This window comes from Sus scrofa, chromosome 1, assembly GCF_000003025.6.
Source record: "Sus scrofa isolate TJ Tabasco breed Duroc chromosome 1, Sscrofa11.1, whole genome shotgun sequence".
NCBI classification, from domain to species: domain Eukaryota; kingdom Metazoa; phylum Chordata; class Mammalia; order Artiodactyla; family Suidae; genus Sus; species Sus scrofa.
Window position 1 is genome coordinate 266207093 of NC_010443.5, and position 14202 is coordinate 266221294.

At 40.5% G+C, this 14202-nt stretch overlaps 1 protein-coding gene across 12 annotated transcripts in view; it reads right to left on the minus strand.

The window, feature by feature from the left end:
• MAPKAP1 (mitogen-activated protein kinase associated protein 1) overlaps positions 1-14202 on the minus strand; it is a 250193-nt gene that overhangs the window by 110901 nt on the left and 125090 nt on the right. The window lies entirely within an intron of this gene.

The following is a 14202-nucleotide window of genomic DNA, read 5'->3' on the forward strand; positions in this document are numbered from 1 at the left end:
CAAACGACCCAGTTTATCCTGATGCTGATACCTGGCCTTCTCAGCCACTTCCGGACTTGCCTCACTTCCCTAGAATGTCCAGTCAGTACTCCCAGATTCCAGCTTTTCCCCGGTTTAGAATTAACACCCCTTCTCCTTCTTTGGGGGAAATAAAAAGCCAATTTGCTGAGAAAGGGTGGGAAACTATACCAACATAAAGACAACGGAAATCAACTTAAACACTTTAAAATCTCCTGCCCCAAAGTAAAGCTGTGAAACTCAAGTCTGCTGGCATTTAGAAGCATGAACCTAATAGTTCACAAGGCGGTGGGATTCTAAATTCTGTAGCTGAAATTTGGAGTTTTAATTATATGATTGATGCTTAAATTAATTAATTGCAAAGTGTATGCTAATTGTTTAATTGGTTGCTTGATCTATATAGATCATTTTTTGAATTAAATGAGTTGATTTACAAAGTTTATTGATTGGATGTGACAATGAATTATTTCACTGACTACTTGATTTGCAATTTTCCCAATTAATTCACAAATCTTTAGCTGCAACTCTGCTTATTGAGAGAGAGCCTACTTCAGGTGATCTATACTCAGTCTGTCATGACTAAGAGATATTTATTATATAAAACAGGTAATAAGGACAGATTAAAATTAATGGGAACTATAAATTTACTAAATGGATGGATAACAAGAAAGTAATCTGGCTATGTTTGTCACTATAAATTTCATGTACTTGCAACGCTGTTAAGAAATTTAAAATTCATCTGTGAATGGAATGGGAAACTTACCAATCTTTGCAAAAGGTTCCTAAGTGCAACACAAAGCAGCTGCAGAAGCAGAAAAAGAAAGCCCCCACCTCCCCCCGCCTCCACCAGCTGTAGGGCTACAGGTGTGGCACACGGAAGTTCCCAGGCTAGGGGTTAAATCGGAGCTGTAGCTGCCGGCCAACACAACAGCCAGGGCAACACCAGATCCGAACCACGTCTGTGACCTACACCACAGCTCACGGCAATGCCAGATCCTTAACCCACTGAGTGGGGCCAGGGATCAAACCTGCATACGCAGGGTTACTGGTCCAGTTCATTTCCGCCAAGCCAGAAAAAAGGAACAACAACAGGAACTCCAAAAAAAAAAAAGCCCTTTAGAAGAGACTGGGCACATTCAGGGTGGTATGGCCGTAGAAAGAAAAAAGCCCTCTAGATGAGGAAAATATCATGGTGTAATAGATAAGGGCTTTGTGTCCAGAAAGACTTGAGTTTAAGCTCCCCCTCCCAGCTGTCTTGGGAGCTATTTGCTTTCCTGTAATAAACACTTTGCCTGCTTGCAAAAAATAAATAAATAAATAAATCTAAAATAAATAAATAAATAAATAAATAAATCTAAGCTCCATTACTAATGGCCTGTGTGATTCCAGAGGATAAGGTTCGCCTCTTCCAGACGGCATTTCTACACAAAGGGCACAGTCACCTAGAGGTTGTTGTGAAGTTTAGATGAGATAATACATGTAGTGCCTAGCATATACTATAACAGAGGTACAAAAAAAAAAAAAAGTACCGTAGCTATAATAAAGTCAGATAGAAAATAACTTCTATAGTTAGGTCAACCCTTAAAGATAAATCATGGATGCACATTGGAGCAACAAAGCAACAATGAAACTGAAGGACATGTTCTATGTGCAAATATCTGTAACTGGAGTTAACGTGTCTGACGTGCTCCAGCCTTGGGGTCACTGAGCCTCCAGGGTTTTATGCACAGGGCAGACACCGAAGAAGCAAGCGATGGACAGCACAGATTATTTATTACCGTGTAAATCATCCTGAGGAATGTCTGTGATTCCCTAGCACCGCAGAGGTTTCAAGGGCAAATAGTAAGTCTATTGATCACAGCAGAAAGCCAAACACTGGTGTCAGAAGAATTCTGCTTTGACTGTCATAGGATGCCCCCAAACTCCCTCAAAACACACTCAGCAAATGTCATAGGCTAAGCTCTGTAAGCCAAAAGACTCACTGCGCCAAATGGTATTATTCTTCCCAGTTCTTAAATATAAAGTGTGATATCATTTATTAATTCAAAAACATTTGCAAAGGACCTACGCTGTGCTGTAGCCTGTCCTGAGTACTGGGAACACAGCAAGGTCAAGAGTGAATACTTCGCCCTATATTATACAAACTAACAGAAGTCTTTTCCTGGGTTATCAGTAAAGTTTAGCAGTAAACAGTGCTCCACCTCCTAAACCCTAAGTTGAACATCTGGAGAAAAAGACCCTAAAATTCCATACCCTATGCATGGATATTGATTCATTTGTGCCTTTACAGACGAAACATTAATAAAGGAAGTTACTGTGGTATTCTGACTTAGAAAACTACTTCAGGACTCCAAGTTGGTACTAGTACAAAAGCCATTAGTATCATCAGCTACAGTATTGACTACTGTGTGCCAGACACTGTGCAAGGTGGTTTAGACACATAAGCTCAGTGCTTCTTCACATCAACTCTGTGAGTCATTTATTATTATTTATATTTTAAAAGTTACAAAACTGGAAGTTCCTGTCATGGCTCAGTGGTTAACGAATCCAACGAGGAACCATGAGGTTGTGGGTTCGATGCCTGGCTTCGCTCAGTGGGTTCAGGATCCAACGTTGCCATGAGCTGTGGTGTAGGTCGAAGATGTGGCTCGGATCCTGCATTGCTGCAGCTCTGACATAGGCCGGCGGCTACAGCTCCTATTAGACCCCTAGCCTGGGAACCTCCATATGTTGCAGGTGCAGCCCCAGAAAAGGCAAAAAACAAACAAACAAAAACAAAAAGAGATTACAAAACTGAGGCTCAATGAAGTTAGGTGGTTTGCTCAAGATTAAACAGCATGTGAAGTGGTATAGTTGAGATTTAAACCTAGGCAGTCAAGAACCCTCACTCCTGACTCCCATCTACCCCTCTGCCAAAGCCATGGTATATCAAGACTTCCCAAGGCCCTTGGGAACATACACTCCTAGGGAAATGCTACATGCTCTGAAAAGGAGAAGGAAACCACAACACATTATTCATAAAAAATTAGAAATTTAGAGATTGATTTCACTCTTCTCGCTTTTACAGATGGGCAAGAGATGCCTAGAAAAGAAGAAGGTGCCCATGATCACCCAATTAAATGGTGGCAACGTTGGTCTCTAAAGAACTCAGGTCTCCTTATTTCTCTTCTATTACTTTTTGATCAAATCAGATCAACCATGATCACCTAGTTAAATGGTGGCATTTTGAAATGGGGAGAGAAAAAAGAGGCAAAGTGCCAAATATAGACATTTGGGCATCCAAAACCATGACAGCAGCAACACCTCCTCATGCCAGTTTGGTGGAAGAAGAGGGGGTTTACAGTCTGGTTTTACTGTTAACACAACTACTAAGCAGCTATGTGACCAAATCTGTCCGTGCTCCATTTTCTTATCCATAAGAGACTTTCCTTGATTTCTTTAGAAGATTCGTGTGGATCTCTAAGAGAATCCAAGTAATTCTCCTCTCTGTTCCTACTAAGCTTTGTTGATATTTCTGCATACAGTATCACACTGCTTTTTTCTTATTTATGCATCCATGTTCTTCTAAAGAGCAGAAATTCTTCTATTGTCTCTACATCTCTTCATCACTAACGAGTAAAATGACTGGCATTGGGAAGGTTCTTAACAAGTATTTGTTGAATGAATGAATATGTGAATGTGTAGAATAAATCCCTCTACCCTGGAAAAAAAAGCAAAGGGTATTATTGATGATGTGTGCGTTAACGAGAAGAAGAGAAGTAATAAGCTTTTCTTTTTCTTGTTTGTCACACTGATATCTGTTAACCAAATACGACTTTCAAGGCAATGCACATATGTCAGAGATTGCAATTCAAGACAAGGGGAGAAGGCGGCCCAGGAAAAAGTGAAAATGAGAGAGGCATTCTTACAGTTCATCAAGATATGAGTACTGGCATCTCACTTTTTTATGGATAAAAAACAATGAGAAATTATTACAACTACATAAAAATGTTCAATTACATACATGTTAAAAGAGAGAAGGGACCAAAAAGTTTGTAGAGGTTATGCTTACATTCAAGCAATGGGCACTGTTTCCTAAATTTCTATACTTTCCAGATGACCCATAATATGTATGTATAACTTTCATTTTCTTCATAAAGTATTTAATTAACTTCTTGATAAGTATAATACATTCTTATTGTAGACAATTTAGAAATAAGGAGAGTTCCCTTTGGCACAGTGGGTTAAGGATCTGGCATTTGTCACTTCGGCAGCTAGGGCCACAGCTGTGGTGTGGATTTAATCTCTGGTCTGGGAACTTCCACATACCATGGGCATGGCCAAAAAAAAAAAAAAAAAAGAAAGAAAAGAAAAGAAAAGAAAAAAAACATATAGTACATATATGTGGAAAGTACATATATATGGAAACATATATGCATGGAAAGTACAAAGGAGGAAATCTCACACCCCACTACACAGAGAAAATCTCTTGTCCTAGAGTCTCTGAGCATTACCTGCCTGATTATTAAGTGTGTTCATTTTCTCTACCAAGTTCTGGAATTATGGAGGAAATAACCACAACTGTTGCATAAGAGTTTTGTAAGGATCAACAGACATAAGTCATTGCATAAGGGTCTTCTAAGGATCAACAGACATGATTCATTGCCTGGCATGAAGAAGGGTTGTCATTTTGCCAAAATTTCTTCTACAACTTTTAAGCTTCTGAATACATAGGGCAGAATTAACTATCTAACAGAAGCAAGGTGGACAGCATGAGACAGAGAGACCTAAAAGTCCTGTCTGTGAGTCGCTACCAGAGAGAGAAGAACGATGAAAACACTAACAAACAAGTACAGGACCATGGGATCCACAAGAAGAGCTCACTTTTAGAGGGGGGTTGGCATGGAAGGAGCAGTCCCTTTCAGGTACCATGGGGTTTAAACAACTGAGTGGATGAAAAATGTAACCAAAGAGAGATCCTTATGGAGGGAAGAAATCTCTCTCTCCGAAGCTTTATGAGTACAATTAACTGAATTTCCCTTATTAAATACAGCTAAAATTTTTCATTAGAAAAATTTCTTTCATTGAATTGTTGACCAATATTCATTTTTTGTTCAAAGTCCAGCGTGGCTTTTATGAAGAGAGAGAAGCCTATCGCCCATATACATATGGTATTTAATTCATATATGAAAAGTCAGGAGTATTCCAGGAAGTATTCCGGATTTTTACCAAATATGATCTGATATGTTCATTTCTTATCTTCAGAAGACACAAAACACACTGAAGTATGATGATGAGACAGATGAATGCTTTTTTTTTTTGGCTGCAGTGTGCAGTGGCTTGATGGTGAGATCTCAGTCCCAGACCAGGGACTAAACCTGGGCTGAGAGTGAAAGTGCTGAGTCCTAACCACTAGACCACCAGGGAACCTCCCATGCTTGTTGTTTTTTAAATGAAAAATAAAAGAAGAATTCCCTTGTGATGCAGTTAGTTAAGTATCTGGTGTCATCACTACTGTGGCCTGGGTCACTGCTGTGGTGTGGGTTTGATCCCTGGCCTGGGAACTTCCACATGCTGCTGGTGTGGCAAAAAAAAAAAAAAAAAAAAAAAAAAAAAAAGGATGGTTCTGAATCGTTCAGAACTCTCATTACATATGGACTTTGCTGTTCATACTGGTGACAGAATCAATATTAAGAGTGTGTCATGCATCAGCAAAAGAAAAAGATTCTGAGAACTGTAGCTCAGAAGTTCTTCTCTCTGAAGTCAGAGAAAAAGATTTTTAAGATTCCCATGATTTACTTTTCTTGAAAACATCCCCACCCCCTACAAATGGAAAGTAGAAATTGATAAATAACAATTTGTCAAGCCACAGCAACCTCACACAGGAATAGTTAAACCTAAATTTTCTGGGAGTTCCTGTCATGGCTCAGCGGAAATGAATCTGACTAGCATCCAGGGTTCGATCCCTGGCCTTGCTCAGTGGGGTAAGCATCTGGGGTTGCTGTGAGCTGTGGTGTAGGTTGCAGACACAGCTCGGATCAGGCATTGCTGTGGCTCTGGTGTAGGCCAGCAGCTGCAGCTTCAATTCAACCCCTAGCCTGGGAATCTCCATATGTCTTGGTGGTAGCCCTAAAAAAAAAAAAAAAAAAGAAGAAGAAGACAAAAAAAAAAATTTCCTCTTAAAGTTCTAGGGAGAAAAATGCCCACTAATTTTTAAGTGGAAGCAAGACCTTCAATCTTGTTCTGTCTGGGCTCCCTTTTGGATAGTTTCTATTGCTATGTCATCAAGTTCTCTAACTTTTTTCTTCTGCTGTGTCAAATTTGCTATTAATCTCGTCTACTCAGTTTTCATCTCAGATACTACACCTTTCATCTCTAAAAGTTCCTTTTGGGTTTTTAAAAATATACTTCTTTCTTGTTCATGTTCATTTTTCCCCTTACCATCTTGAACATTTTTTTTTTTTTTTTGCTTTTTTTTCAGGGCCACGCCTGCAGCATATGGAGGTTCCCAGGCTAGGAGTCTAATTGGAGCTACAGCTGCCAGCCTACGCCACAGCCACAGCAATGCCAGATCCGAGCCACGTCTGCGACCTGCACCACAGATCACAGCAACGCCAGATCCTTAACACACTGGTCGAGGCCAGGGATCAAACCCGCAACCTCATGCTTCCTAGTTGGATTTGCTTCCACTTTGCTACGATGGGAACTCCTACCATCATGAACATTTGGAACATGTTTACAATAGCTGATTTAACATCCTTTTTTGCTGATTCCATCATTTCTGGAAAGTCCTTCTTTGTATTGTTCTGAACAAAAAGAGTTTACTCAAACAAATTCACTTGGTAGAATTCTAAATTTCAGAAACTCACGAAGTCTACTACATATTTACCCTCAGTCCCACTAACAGAGGGTTCTTCCAGAAACACAAATGCATTGCTGTCTTCTCTCTACTTAAAACCTTTCACTACCTTTAGAAACAAAACAAAAGAGCCACTGAAGTACCTGGCTTCCATAAAGCCTTCCAACTCTATCTCCTGGACTTATATCCTAGGCTCCAGTCCCACCAACTGCTTGCAGTACCTGGATTAGGTCATATGCCAGCTCCCATCACTGTTCTTGCAGGCTTTTCAGAGGCTCCCCTGTTCCTATACTGTCTAGTCAGCTTTTGAGATTTGGCTCAAGTACCCATTCTGGCCTTTCCTGACATCCCTTTTACCTCCACTCAATCCAGGCTTCCATTTTCAGGCAGAATTAGATAAGCCCTTCTCTATGTCCCCACAGCATTCTGGATGTACAATATTTTTAGCAAATCTCTATGACAATGGAGTTGAAACCCTATGATTTGTTGTCTGTCTCATCCATTAGCCTGAATCTTAAGGCCATAAACTTAATTTAATGACTTCCTGTATCCCAGGGCCCAGCAGAATGCCTGAGATGTATAGACAACATGTAAATGCTTGCTGAATAAATGATGACAAGAAAAAGACAGACGGAAGGAAGGAGGGATGGAGGGAAAGAAGGAAGGAAGGGAGGGAGGGAAGAATATATCAAGTGGGTATAATGTCTGTGGTGCTATCACCATGAAAAGAGCCTCGTTTCTTTGTATAGCACTGTAGTTAAGAGTATGTGAAATGGAGTTAGACCTGGGCTCAAATTCTGATTCCGCCACTTGATAAACATATGATCTTGGGTAGTTTCTTAAGTTCCTGATCCTCCGCTTCTCTGCTGTTGCCATCTATGATGTCTAAGGAATAAGACAACACACTTAAGGTGGTTGGCATGGGAAATGACATAGTAGGCTTTCCTATGTGTTTGTATCTACAAATTCAAGAGTGTGGTGGCTCTGGCACTTGGGAAAAGTTGGTAGTGGGCAATCTTTCTATTTAGCTCAATGAACAAAATATGTGTAATAATTTCTCCCAAACTTTCAACTACTGCTTGCATATATCACCAGGTTGATAACATCTAACTCAGTGATTTTTATTTAATGTTCTGTCTTTTTATGGCCGCACCTGTGGCATACGGAGGGTCCCAGGCCAGGGGTCGAATCAGAGCTGTAGCCGCTGGCCTACGCCACAGCAACAGCAGTGCCAAATCGGAGCTGTGTCTGCGACTTACACCACAGCTCAGGGCAACACTGGATCCTTAAACCACTGAGCAAGGCCAGGGATCGAACCTGTGTCCCCATGGATGCTAGTCAGATTCATTTCCACTGAGCCACGATGGAACTCCTAATTCAGTGATTTTTAATGAAGAAAGGTTTGTATATAGTCAGAAGTTTGCCTTAGCAGACACCTAGAGAAGGGCCCCCCTGGCATGGCCAGGGTAGAGAATTTCAGGCCAGATCTTTGAATGTTCCTATATTCTTTCTCTCATTCATTCTGTAAATTATTCATTAAGCATTTGCCATGTGTTACGCACTGTGTTATGGACTAGGGAATATCAGCCAATAAAACAGATACGATTCAGGCTCCAAACTCATATCTATCCTACTGTTTATTTGACTTCTTCACTTGGATATCTCCCAAGTAATCTCAGCCTCCATTACATTCAAAACTGAACTCTTTATTTACCCTACTCTGAATCTATTTCTTCTCTAGGACACCCCATCCACACAGTTTTTCCAAAGTCCAGTCTTAGGCTTTTATTTCTTTATCCATGTTGGATGCTTCAATTAGTATCTTTATGCATGACTCCTAAATTCACACTTCTGGCTCATCGCTCTCTCTCCTCTAAACATGCAAATATAAATGACTACTTGAAAGCTTCTCTTAGATACAGCAAAGCTATCTCAAATGTCTATGCAGGAGACCAAACTCATGCTGCCCTTTCCAGTACCCTTCAGACATTAAAAAAGAAAAAATCCAGCTGTATGCTCCTTATCTACTATCTCTTTTTTCCCCAGGTGCTGTGAATTTTACCTCTTAAATATTTCCGGAACCTGTTCGCGTCTCTCCACCTCCACTGTGGCCACTACCCGCCTCTCAGTCTTGTTTCAGACTACTGTCTCTTCCCTTTCTTTCTTTGTGCTCCAATCACACTGGCTGTCTTTAGTTCCCTGACCACAACATGCTTCCTCCTGCCACAGCATCGCTGCCATACATTCCATTTGCCAGGAACCTTTGTCTGCCAAATGCCTCTGCTATCACTTTCTCAGGGAATTTCTCCCTGATTCCCGGGTGAGGCGGTCATAAACGGCATTCCTTCCCTGCAGAGCACTTAACACAGCTTTTAGGCTAACATTATTTGGTTTAGTTATTTGAATTATTTGCCCATTTCCCTCCCTTGACTGTGGACTTCATGAAAGAGAGACCACATCTTGTTCCATTCACCACTATATACCCAGAAAAATGCCTGGTATATAGCAAACACTCAATAAATATTTACTGAATGCATGAATGAATACAAATGATAAGTGAAATGAGCCAGTTACAAAGTGCTATTACACTTGATAATTTCTTCTTTCCCACCAAACTGTAAATTTTTTGAGTGCAGCAATTGCATTTCTCTTGTTCTCCATTTTATCTTCGATACCCAGAGCCTGGAACTCCATAAATATTTGCCGAATGAAGAAATGATGGGGAATTTAAGCCTTTGAGATTAAGCAGGATATCAAGAGAAGAGTGAGATAGGCATTTCTAAAGAAACCGCTAAAGCAGACACGGTGTCAGTGTTAAGAAGCTGCCAGTTAAGGAATGTGAGGCGTCAGAATACACTGGAGTATAGCTGGGGGTCAGAATGGGAAGGGCATCTGAGGCTGTATTATTTATAAGTCAGTGGTTCTCAATGACGACTCCAAGGAGTATAAATTAGAAGTAGCAACATAGAAGCGGGAGCAGAGTAAACAGTGGTAGGCATGCAGATGGCAAAAAAAAAAGGGCCAGGGGGAGTGGTGGAGGAGTATAAGGAATCAAACTGCAAAGTCATCAGGAGACAACGCTGAGGTCCAACATTCCCACATACTTTCATAAGCCCACAAGGGTGCTGGTGTATCAGAGGATGGTCCAGTGACCTGAGTCCTCCAGAAAGGGCTACCTTCTGCTACTATCGCTGAACTACTACTACTAGTATTCGTTACAGCAGCAGCTGGCTATAGTTGCAGTATTCAGCCGCAACAGAAATGAACATTTATAGAGCTCTTGTCATGTATTTCCTCATTTTATTTTCATGACTACCCTGATACAAAGTTTCTAGCCTCATTTTACACATAAGAAAACTGGAAGACATGAGCTGAAGTAATTCATCCAAGGTCACCCTGATGGTTAGGGCCAGAATTCAAACCCAGACTATGGCTTTGAATCCCACACCTTTCTTTTTTTTTTTTGGTCTTTTTAGGGCCTCACCCATGGCATATGGAGGTTCCCAGGCTAGGGGTCCATTTGGAGCTGTTGCTGTTGGCCTATGCCAGAGCCACAGCAATGCCAGATCTGAGCCGCGTCTGCGACCTACACCACAGCTCATGGCAATGCCAGATCCTCAACCCACTGAGCAAGGCCAGGGATCGAACCTGCAACCTCATGGTTCCTAGTTGGTGAATCCCACACTCTTAACCACTATGTTCTATACTGATTAAGAAGGAAATGTGAACACATTAGAAAGCTTCTGTGAAAAATTACAAAAATAAAGAATCCTTGATACTGAATGAGATGAACCCTCAATTATCTGTAAAAGCCACCAGGTTTCCCAAGAGCTCTAGGTGGCTGAGTTTACACTGGAATGATGTGAATCCACACGTCAATCCACTGCATGGCTCTATTATATCTTGGTGCACTCTGTGGCTGCACTTTCCAAACATGCGGCTACTGAGCCTTTGAAATGCGGAGAGTCTGAATAGAGATGTGCTGTAAATGTGACCAAAAAAGAGCATTACAAATCGCAGTGATAATTTGTATATACATGCTGAATAAGAAAATTTAAGATATAATGGGTTAGATAATTTATTTCACTCATTTTCAGAAATGTTTAAATACATGATTACTAGAAAATTTTAAATTGCAAGTGTGACTTAGATTTACAGCTTGTATTTTTTTTTTCAGCTTTTTTTGGGGGGCAGGGGGCTATTTCTGAGCCAGGAATTGAACCCACATGATATCAGCAACCTGAGCCATAGCAGTGGCAATGCCAGATCCTTTGCCACCTGGCCACCAGGGAACTCCTTTTTCCAGCTTTATTAAAATATAATTGACATATCAGAAAACTAAATATAGAACTACCATATGACCCAGCAAGCCCACTCTTGGGCATAGATCCAGACAAAACTTTCCTTTAAACAGACACATGCACCCGTTACATTCATTGTGGCACTATTCACAACAGCCAAGACATGGAAACGACCTAAATTCCATCAACAGATGAATGGATTAAGAAGACGTGGTATATATACACAAATGAAATACTACTCAGTCATGAAAAAGAACAAAACAATACCATCTGCAGCAATGTGGATGAAACTAGAGACTCTCATACTAAGCAAAATAAGAAAGAGAAAGACAAATACCATACGATATCACTTCTATCTGGAATTTAATATATGGCACAAATGAACCTTCCCACAGAGAAGAAAATCAGGGACTTGGAGAAAAGACTTGTGGTTGCCGAGGGGGATGGACTGGGATGGACTGGGAATCTGGGGTTAATAGATGCAAACTATTGCCTTTGGAATGGGTAAGCAATGAGATCCTGCTGTATGGCACTGGGAACTATATATAGCCACTTATGATGGAGCATGATGTAGGATAATGTGAGAATAAGAATGTATATATGAATGTGTGACTGGGTCACCCTGCTGTATAGTAGAAACTGACAGAATGCTGCAAGCCAGCTATAATGGAAAAAATTAAAAATCATTTAAAATAAAAAATAACAAAATATAATTGACATATAACAACACTGTGTAAGTTTAACGTGTTTGACTTGACATGCTTACGGATTACCAAACAAATACTACCAAGTAGCATTAGCTAATACTTCCATCATAGTGAGAACATTTGGGAATCTTAGAAATGTTTCAACTGTTCTGTACTTTGATCCCTAGAATTTATAACAAAACCTGTTCCCTTTGTACTCTTTGACTACCATCTTCCCATTTCCCCCACCCCCTAGTAACCACCATTCTGATCTCTGTTTCAATGAATTCACATTTTCAGATTCCACATTTAAGTGTTACACAGTATTCATCTTTCTCTGTCTGACTTATCTTCTGTAGCAGCATGTCCTTAATGTCCATCTGTGTTGTTGAAAACAGCAGGATTTCCTTCTTTCTCATGGCTGAATAACCTTCCACTGTGTGTTTGTGTGTGTGTGTGTGTGTGTGTGTGTGTGTATACACACACATATACATACACACCACATCTTCTTTAAACATCCATCCAGAGATGAACATTTAGGTTGTTTCCATGTCTTACCTACTGTGATGAACTTGGATTTGCAATGAACTTGCAATGACCTTAATATTGCAATGAACTTGGAAGAACAGATATCTCTTTGACATCCTGTTTGCATTTCCTGTGGCCACATACCCACAAGTAGGATTGCTGGATGTACGGTAGTTCTATTTTTAATTTTTTGAAGAACCTCTGTACTGTTTTCATAGTGCCTATACCAATTTACACTCCTACCAACAGTACACAAGGGTTCCCTCTTCTCTACTTGTTATATTTTGTCTTTTTGATGAGCATCATTCTAACAGGTACGAAGTGATGGCACTGTATTTCATTTGGACCGTACTGTTCTATAGTCAGAAACTTCCACTCACTGAGCACTGCAATAACCTCCAAAGTCTACTACTCCAGCCTTGTACACCACAGCAAAATTCTTCAGCTCCGATTAGACCCCTAGCCTGGGAACCTCCATATGCCGCAGGTGCAGCCCTAGAAAGAAAAAAAAATTGGGACCAGTCAAAATTACCCTTGAAAAACCCCTTAAATTATCTATGAGGTAGAATAAATGTGGTTTTATTTTACGTTAAGAACAAGAGAACGCCTCCCATCTCAGTTCTTGACAGGGTAAAACCTCACAGAAGTTTATGGTCTTCTTTAAGAGATATTATTTCCCTCTTGGATCCGATGGAGAAATATAAATTAAGGAATATTTTTAAAAAATCTTACAGGTCAGAAATAGACCCATACAAATACAGTCAACTGATCTCTGACAAAGGAACAAAGGCACTTCAATGGAGAAAGGATGGTCTTTTCAACTGGATATTAGATGAAAAAAGAAAAGAAAAAGAAATATACACACAGAGCTTATACCTTTCACAAAAATTGACTCTAAATGGACCACAGACCTAAATGGAAAGCATAAAAGTATAAAACTTCTAGAAGATAACACAGGAGAAAAAGTAGGTAACTTTAGGTTTGGTGATGACTTACTAGTTATAATATGAAATGCACAGTCTATGGAGGAAAAATTCAGTAAGTGGAGTTTGTTAACATTAAAACCTTGGGCTCTGCTAAAGATGCTGCTAAGAGAATAAAAAGATGAGCCACAGACTGAGAGAAAAAAATCTTTACAAATACATATTTGATAAATATACAAAGAATTCTTAAAAATCAAGAATAAAAGGAGTTCCCATCGTGGCGCAGTGGTTAACGAATCCGACTAGGAACCATGAGGTTGCAGGTTCGATCCATGGCCTTGCTCAGTGGGTTAAGGATCCGGCGTTGCTGTGAGCTGTGGTGTAGTTTGCAGACGCGGCTCGGATCCTGCGTTGCTATGGCTCTGGCACAGGCTGGCAGCTATGGCTCCGATTCGACCCCTAGCCTGGGAACCTCCATATGCTGCGGGAAGCGGCCCTAGAAAAGACAAAAAAAAAAAAAAAAAAGAAGAAGAAGAAGAAATAAAAACAACCTGATTAAGAAATAGGTCTTCTGAGGCCTAAACAGAAAGCTCACAAAATAAGGCATCAAATAAGCATATGAAAAGACGCTCAACATCATTTCACTAGGAAACTGCAAATTACAATAATCATCTATCACTGGAGTTCCTGCTGTAGCTTGGGGGTAATGAAACTGACTAGTATCCATGAGGATGTGGGTTCAATCCCTGGCCTCGCTTAGCAGGTTAAGCATGCAGCATTGATTGCCATGAGCTTGGTGTAGGTCACACACACAGCTTGGATCTGGCATTGCTGTGGCTGTGGTGTAGGCTGGCAGCTGCAGCTCTGATTGGGATCCCTAGCCTGGGTACCTCCATGTGCCACAGGTG